Source organism: Herpailurus yagouaroundi, unplaced genomic scaffold (genome assembly GCF_014898765.1).
Source record: "Herpailurus yagouaroundi ecotype Mexico unplaced genomic scaffold, PumYag 210, whole genome shotgun sequence".
Lineage (NCBI taxonomy): Eukaryota > Metazoa > Chordata > Mammalia > Carnivora > Felidae > Herpailurus > Herpailurus yagouaroundi.
In genome coordinates this window covers 28,234,038-28,242,905 of record NW_024412441.1, presented here as the reverse complement: position 1 = coordinate 28,242,905, position 8,868 = coordinate 28,234,038, and positions in this window count along the sequence as shown.

Below are 8,868 nucleotides of genomic sequence, written 5' to 3'. Positions count from 1 at the left end.
CACCAGTTTGCATTCATACAAGCAATGCAAAAAGGGTTCCTCTTTCTCTGCATCCTCACCAACACCTGTCATTGCCTGAGTTGTTCATTTAAGCCATTCTGACTGGCGTGAAGTAGTATCTCATTGTGGTTTTGATTTGTATTTCCCTGATGATGAGTGATGATGAGCATTTTTTCATGTGTTGATTGGCCATCTGTATGTCTTCCTTGGAGAAGTGTCTATTCATGTATTTTGCCCATTTCTTCACAGGATTATTTGTTTTGGGGGTGTTCAGTTTGATAAGTTTTTTATAGACTTTGGACACTAACCCTTTATCTGTATGTGGTTTTCAAATATCTTCTCCCATTCCATAGGTTGCCTTTTAGCATTGCTGATTGTTTCCTTTGCTGTGAAGAAGCTTTTTATCTTTTTTTTTTTTCAACTGCTGTATGTATGCCCACCCACAGGCCAACCTCCAGAGATTTTAAATGATAACTTTTACTAGTTACAGTTGTTTCCCTGGAAAGCAGATCCATGTAGCTTCTCACATGGCCATTCTAGGAGCAAGCTTTCTTGTTTACTTTTTAAAATAATGTAAAGGCATTCTTGTAGATTTTGGATACAAGTTCTTTGTCAAGTACACGTACGGCCAATATTATCTCTGAGTGAGTGGCTTGCTTTTAATTTTCTTAAAAGTGTCTCTTGATGAGCAGAAAATGTATAATTTTTATTAGTTCAGTTTTCTCTTCCTCCTCTTTCTTTCTTCCCTTCTCATACTGCTTCCGTCCACCTCCTCTTTTTGGTTACTGTTTTGAGGAGACTTTGCCTACACTAGTTATAAAGATTCTTCTATTATTTCTTATAAATGCTTTATATGCTTAACTTTTATGTTTAGAGTCTGTTTCAAACTAATACTTGTGTATGGAGCAAAGTAAGCATTGAGATTCACTTTTTTCATTGTTCTAGCACCACTTACTTCTTTCCCCATTGAATTGCTTTATCACATTTGTCAAAAATCAAAGGGCTATAGAAGTGTGGGTGTATTTCTGGAGTCCTGTTCTATTCCACTGATCTATATGTTTCATGCCATACTGCCTTGATTACTGTGACTTAATAGTCATTTTTAAATCAGATCGTTTAAGCCTTCCATATTTGTTCTGATTATTTCTTATAATCAGGCTCTGACCCTCTCTTTCAAGTTAATGGTTTTTAGAGACATGAGGATGTGCAACTGAGCCAAACTAAACTTACTTCTCACTAGGCCTTTCCTCATAAATCCAAGCTCCCAGGTACATAATTGGGTTTGTGGTTCAGCTCTTAGCCTTCTCCACTGGGGAGGGTCTTCTAGATATCTCATCTTCTAAGGATCAGGCTCCAAGAAACACCACTCAGTACCCATACTATCCAAGGTGCTGGCTGCTTTCATTGGAAGGCACTTATGCCAACAAATGTAGACCCATGTCCTTCTCTCTTAAAGTAACAATTTATATGTAGCTGGATCCACAGTAAATATATATATTAGTTTAAGTTTTTCTGCTTAATGCTATTTCGTTTGAATTTCCCCATGCATGTAGACAGCTGTTGAGTTTATTTTGTGAATGTTTGCATAATACTTCAAGTAAACCATCAAGCTTTATGCTCTATTATACTTAGACGTGTAACAGGTTTCTAGGGATTTTTTTTTTCTATTAAAAAATATGTTGCCAGAAACATTTTTAACACATATTCCTTCTTTGAAGTTTTTATTTAGGCTAAATTTCCAAGTCTAGAGGACTGGCTCCATCTAATATATTTCATTACTATATTTCAAGGATAAAATGGAGCTGATGGGATGTTATATAAGGTAGATGATTATAAATAAATTTAAATTACTAGATTGATAGGGTAAAAACTGTACCTAGAAAGTATTAGGATCACTAGTTCCAAAATTCCAAGTTAGAAAGTCAAGTGAGATATATTTTTACAAAATCTAGATATGTTAAAAAGATAATCCTACAACTCAATAGCACAAAAAATAATTCAAGTAAAAAATAGGAGGTGGAGGCACCTGGCTAGTTCAGTTGGTAGAGCATGTGACTCTTGATCATGGGGTCATGAATTCAAATTCCAACCCCACACTGGGTGTAGAGATTACTTTTAAAAATATATAAAACCCCAAAGCACAACATCCTCAGGAAAAAATAAAAATTTTAAAAAATAGGCAGAGGATCTGAACAGATATTTTTCCAAAAGCCAAGAGGTATATGAAAAGATGCTCAACATCACTATTCATCAGTAAGATATCACCTCACACTTGTTAGAATGTCTATTGTCAAAAAGACAAGACAAAACAAGTGTTGGTGAGGATATGGAAAAAAGGGAACCCCGGTGCACTGTTAGCAGGAATGCAAATTGGTGTAGCCGCTGTGGAAAACAGTATGGACGTTCCTTTAAAAATTAAAATAGAATGGGGTGCCTGGGTGGCTCAGTCTGTTAAGCAGCCGACTTCAGCTCAGGTCATGATCTCGCAGTGTGTGAGTTCAAGCCCCGCGTCGGGCTCTGTGCTGACAGCTCAGAGCTTGGAGCCTGTTTCAGATTCTGTGTCTCCCTCTCTCTGACCCTCCCCTGTTCATGCTCTGTCTCTCTCTGTCTCAAAAATAAATAAACGTTAAAAATTAAAATAGATCTACCATATGATCCAGTAATTCCATTTCTGGGTACCTATCCAAAGGATGTGAAAACACAAACTCAAAAAATATCTGCACCCTCATGTTCAGAGCAGCATTATTTACAATAGACGGAAACGTCTAAGTGTCTACTGATAGATGAGTGAAGAGATTCATATATCTATAATATATACAAATGGAATATTATTCCACCACAAAAAGAAGGAGACCTTGTCATTTATAGCAATATATATGGACTTTGAGAGCTTTATGCTAAGTGAAATAAGTCAAAGACAAATAATACTGTACATATATGAGGAATCTTTAAAAAAAGAAAAGAAAAAGAACTCATATATACAGAGAACAGATTGGTGGTTGTCAGAGATGGAGTGTGGGGGTAGGTGAAAAGGGTGAAAGTGGTCAAAAGGTACAAACTTCCAGTTATAAAATAATTAAGTTCATGGATTGCAACGTATAGCAAGGTGACTATAGTTAATAATACTGTATTGTATATTTGAAAGTTGCTAAGAGAGTAGATCTCTCAAAAGTTTTCATCACAAGAAAAAAAGCTAATTATGTGTGGTAGTAGATGTTAACTAGGCATATTGTGATCATACCATAATAGATACAAATATTAAATCATAATTTTTTACACCTGAAACCAGTATACTATGTCAATTATATCTCAATAAGAAAGACAATCTCAACAAAATGAAAGAAATAAAATTAAGTTTAAAAATCAAATATGGGGAACACCAAAGAAAAAGGAGTAACAAATTCTTGGAGAGATGTCATATAAGACAAATTTTAAATATACTATAAGGGAATCTAAAACTAGAGATAAAAATGGCCTCCTGTATTCTGAAATCTAAATAAGCAAAATATATTAATAGAAGTCTTTGTTACCTACCCAATGCCTAGAGACCTGAGTCCCACATCAGGGAGAGAGCAGGCAAAGTGGATGTGTGTATATCTTGGGGAGGGCATCCAGCAAGCTGCTAGCACAAAGCAGTTTCCTGGAAGAAAGGGCACATGGCCCAAAAAGGGGAGGCTAGAGGGGATGGAGCAGGAGGCCGCATCAGGGAGAGGAATGGTAGGAAAGAAAAAAGCCAAGCGAGCTTAGAGCAAACTGTGATATCTGTCTCATAACAAAATAGATGCAAACTGCTGATGAATGAATAACTGGATACATTAAGTATCACTGATAAAAAGGTCCCTTCCCTCTACGATCCTGCGTGAAGGGGGAAGTGTGACAGGACAGAGCACTGCTGGGGAATGGGCTGTCCAGTGATGATGCCATGCTGACCTCCCTATGCTTTAGTCTGTGTACCTGCCAGAGCCCCCAGGCACAGACGGCACCCAAATCAGGACAAGATAAGGAAGGTTTCATGAAAGGTTGGTTACCAACATATGCCCAGGGTGTACAGCCATAAATGCAGTTCCAGACCAGCTGTTCCCAGCCCTGGGCCCAAGGGGGATGGGCAGGGAGTTGGAGAGCGTAGGGAGCAGTTTCCAGAATCTTGAAGCAGAAAGTTGTGAATAGAAGGCCATCTTGAGAGGCCAGGACTCCGCCAACAATGTAGCCCCATGGGAAGGATGTGGGGAATCCCATAACCCACCCTGCTCTCCCCTCTCTCTGACCTCCTATCAGGGCTCTCCAGGAGCCCTGCCCTGGCAGACTTTTCAGGTCTGAGAGTGGGTTGGGAGCAAGGCTCAAGGTTCAAAGAGAGGGTGACCAAAATGGAGCAGCTTGCCAAAGGGCAGGTAGGGGGTAATTGGACTTCTTGTGCAAATTTCTCCCCTTGTTATACTCATGATGCTGATAAACATTAACTATTCATCTCCTCCGGGACTAGAGGTAGATCACTTGAACCTACCTCTAAGGCCCAGGTTAAAAAGGCCTGGCATCCTGGGCATGACCTTCTGTGCTAGGATTATTCCCAGCTACTTGTATAACAGTAAGGCAAGCACAGTGGCAGAACTCTAGGGTTTATTCTTGCCTGTAACAGGAAGTCTAGAGGGGCAGCCCACAGCATGGCTAGCAGAGACTTAGGCTCCCACTGTGTTTATGCATTGAACAAAGAGTAGGGGCCACAGCCCAGGCAGGATGTTGGGGGTGGGTACAGTCCCAGTAGCTCTTCTGGAAGCCCTGTTAGTAACTTCATTTCATCATCAGAGTGAGTCTCACAGCCATCGTAACTGCAAGGCAATCTGGCAAGCTGAGTCTTTTAACTAAGTCATTACCCTCAGTCAACTCAGAATTTTGTTAGGAAGGCAGAAGGGGAGAGTGGGTGCAGACTAACAGTAGCATCTGCCATGTGCACTGGAATTCCCCTACCCCAAGCTGGTTATTCATCAGAAATCTTCCTCCACTTACCCTTTCAATTTATAAAACACGATGGGGAAATAACCTACATCAAACACAAAGTCATCATCCTCACTCAGAGCATTTTCTTCAAGTAAACAGTTGTCCATACAAAATGCAGTTGGAAAATTTCTCAAAGTTGTTGATGTGTACAAGTCACCTTTCATTATTAAGTTGGTAGACAAGACACATCTAAATAAAGAAAAACTGCCTGAGGAGCTATAATGTTTTGCTCTTTAATTTTTAGACAATGTTTAGGAGACTCAAAGCCTATTTGTTTAAAACATATGTAACACTTTCTAACAGCCATTTTTTAAAGATAATTTTTAAAAATGTATTTGGTTCCCAAACAATAAAATGTCCAAGCACAACTTCATCATCAGGAGTCAAGCGCTGGTAGAGTGAACAGAAAGAAAGCTCAGAGGTCTAGCTCCCATCAGATTTCCCGGGAAGGAGACACTGATGAGTAAACTATATCCGCTGAATCATAATTCAGCGTCTCTCGGCCTCAGTCTTCTGCAAAGATTTTTGTTGGCAGTATTTGGATTAGCTCCCTGGGAAGGAATGTTGGTGTGGCTGTTCTCATTCTGCAGACAGGGAAATTCCAGAAGCCTCTGCTGACAGAGAGTGGGGAGGTGCTGAAACACCTGGCCACAGAGCAAAGGTTTTTTCAAATGAGGGAGTTTGGCTTGGCAGGCACACCTTCCATTCCTGTGCCTGCACCCAGAGGTGGCATGCCTGGACTCACAGCGGCCTGGCATTTGAAAGGGAAAGAAAAAGGCCAAGTGGCCTTTCCCAGCTTGAAGATTGCAACCACAGCTGCTGGAGAGTTCTAGCTGGGCAGGGGAGGGAGATGGCCTCTGGCACACACTCACCAAGAGGAACCCACTAGGACAGCTGCGGTGTATTTACCTTGCTTCTTGGCCAAGACCATCACCTTGGATGAAATCAGCCTTGACTTTCTGATGTTTTTATTATGTGTAGTTTTATCACAGGATCCTAAGTAAAGGGGCTTTTTAAATACAACACCACTACCACCAAAAACCAAAAAATAAAACAAAGATCTTGTTTCCTCTCATTCTCTTCTGTAATATTATTTCTGCTATTTTGCTTTTATTAGGCTCTTCAGAATAGAATCATACTCACCATCTCAGAGTCCCATTTTTCTCATGAAAGATGTTCTAATTCAAATCAGGTTATGCATTAAATGCCCATTCTGTGCCTCACAGAATTACATTGATAGCACACCCTTTTTATGTTTTCCAAAGTGCCTTTCCATCTGTTATTTTCTTCAACATTCACAGCAAGTGAGGCCAGGGATCACGATCCCTGACTGACAGGTAAAGAAAGTTAGGTCTGGGCTTTGGATCAAGATGGTGAAGCAGCATGGAGAACCTCAGCTTGTCTCATCCCTGAAATGCAGTTAGATCAGCACCAAACCACTTTGCATGCCTAGCAAATTGATTTGAGGATTAACACAACAATCTGTATAACTTGAGCCACAAAACTTAGCAGGTATGCAGTACATAGAAGTGAATTGTGGGAGAGAGAAGCCACCAAGGGTAGGGAGCTGTTATAGCAGAGAAAGGACAGAGAAAAGGGAGAATGAGGCACATCAGGAAAGTACAGGAAAAACAGTTTCCCAAAATTAGCTGGAGAGAAAGAAAGAAAAAGAGTGAAAACACTTGCAGGGGACTGAATAAGAAATCTGTTCCCCAAAACCATGGACAGGGAGAAAGGAGAGGGTCTCAATACCACTAGGATTCTATAAACAGTGGAGAGCAGAGTCAGAAAGTCTGGAGCTCAGTGCCTGGTGGTGCTCTGGTGAGGAAATAAGGTGAATCCCCAGGAGCAGGCAGTGGGGTCTGAAGGGTCCATGTGCCACATTGGGAGAAGCAGTTCCTCTGCTTGGAGTGCATTTGGTAAAGGCCATATGCCTTCCCCACAGGCAAAGGTCCCAGTGGACCCCAGAGAGCAGCCAGTTTGCTGGTATTGGGACAAAGATGCCAGAGTATTGTAAAGCCTGGTGTTGGCTGTGTGTTGTGTTTGGCACAATCTCTGAACCTCTGTTGCTGTGTGATCACACAAATGTTTTCTGGGGAAGCCGGCACCCATCCATTGCTCAGCAAGACTCTCCCCCAGAGAATTAGTGTGGGTCCAAGCTGCAGGGGTCTCTGAAGTGTGGGATTTTGAAAGAACATTGCATTTGAGATAAAACTCTGGAGGGAGGTGTCACCTAGCACCTGACAAGGTAGAGGTGGGGAGTGGACAGAGGACTGAGACAAAGCTGGGGTGCTTGATTACAGGTCTGTGAGGGCACAATATTCCTGTGCCAGAGACTAGGGAGCTGGATGAAGCCATTTCCACCTCTCCCACGCATACACATGCTTACCACACTGATCCAGTAAGCTAAGCAGTGCCATCTAGTGGAGAACAGGGACATTATACCAAGCCCCGCCCCCTGTGCCCTCCAAGTACATCCCCTAGAAGACCAGGACAAGTCCCTCCATCTGCTTAGTATATGGACTATAGAAGGGCTTCATAGTTTCAGTTCTAGGGGAAAGTGGATGTAACTTCATTCAGGTTTCATTCTGTTTGCTGGTTAATTTATTAGTCCGGTTTTCTGTTTTTTTTTTTTTTTCTTTTGGTTTTGTTTACATTGTTTTCTCTTTTTTTCCTTTCTTTTCTTTTTCCTGGATACAGAAAGAGAAAAATTTATTTTTATTTTCTTTTTTTAATTTTTAAAATTTTTTAAAATTATCTTTTGCTTTCTTTTTTTATTTTTTAAACTTTTTATTCTATTTCATTTTCCGTATTTCATTTTATTCTATTTTATTCCATGATTTTTTTAATTTAAAATTTTTCTTACCTTTTTTTTCTTTTCTTTCCCTTTTTTTGTCTATTCTATCATGCTTTTTTCAACAAGCAGACCAAAACACACCTAGGATTGAGCTTCCTTTGATTTTTTGTTTTGTCTTTAATTTGTTTAAAATATAACTTATTGTCAAATTGGCTTCATATAATACCCAGTGCTCATCCCAAAAATGACCTCCTCAATTCCCATTAGTACTTTCCCCTTTCCCCCCACCCCCCATCAAACCTGTTTGTTCTCTGTATTTCAGAGTCTCTTATGGTTTGCCCCCCTTCCTCTCTGTTTGTAGCTTTTTTCCCCTTCCCCTCCCCCATGGTCTTCTGTTAAGTTTCTCAAGATTCACATATGAGTGAAAACATATGGTATCTGTCTTTCTCTGAATGACTTATTTCACTCAGCATAAGACCCTCCAGTTCCATTCACATCTTTATTTTTTTAACTTTGTTTTTATTTAAAAAAAATTTAACGTTTATTTATTTTTGAGAGACAGAGTGTGAGCAGGGGAGGGGCAGAAAGAGAGAGGGAAACACAGATTCCACAGCAGGCTCCAGGCTCTGAGCTGTCAGCATAGATGCATGCTTGAATGGATGCTACAGTGGCAAGGATGGATGAAGCAGAGCAGCGAATCAGTGATAGAGAAAACAAAATTATGGAAAATAAACAAGCAGGAAAAAAGGGGGGAAGGCAAAAGAGCACAATACAAGATTTAGAAAACTCAGTGACTTATTAAAAAGTAATAACATCCAAATCATAGGAGTCCCAGAAGATGAAGAGAGAAAAAAGGGGACAGAATGTTTATGTGAGCAAATTATAGCAGAAAACTTTCCTAATCTGGGAAAGGGCACAGACATCAAAATCCAAGAAGCACAGAGAACTCCCATTAGATTCAGCAAAAACCTACCATCACCAAGGCATATCATAGTCAGAGTCACAAAATACACAGAGAAGGAAAGAATTATGAAAGCAGCAAGGGAAAAAAAAGTCATTAACCTATAAGGGAAGATAGA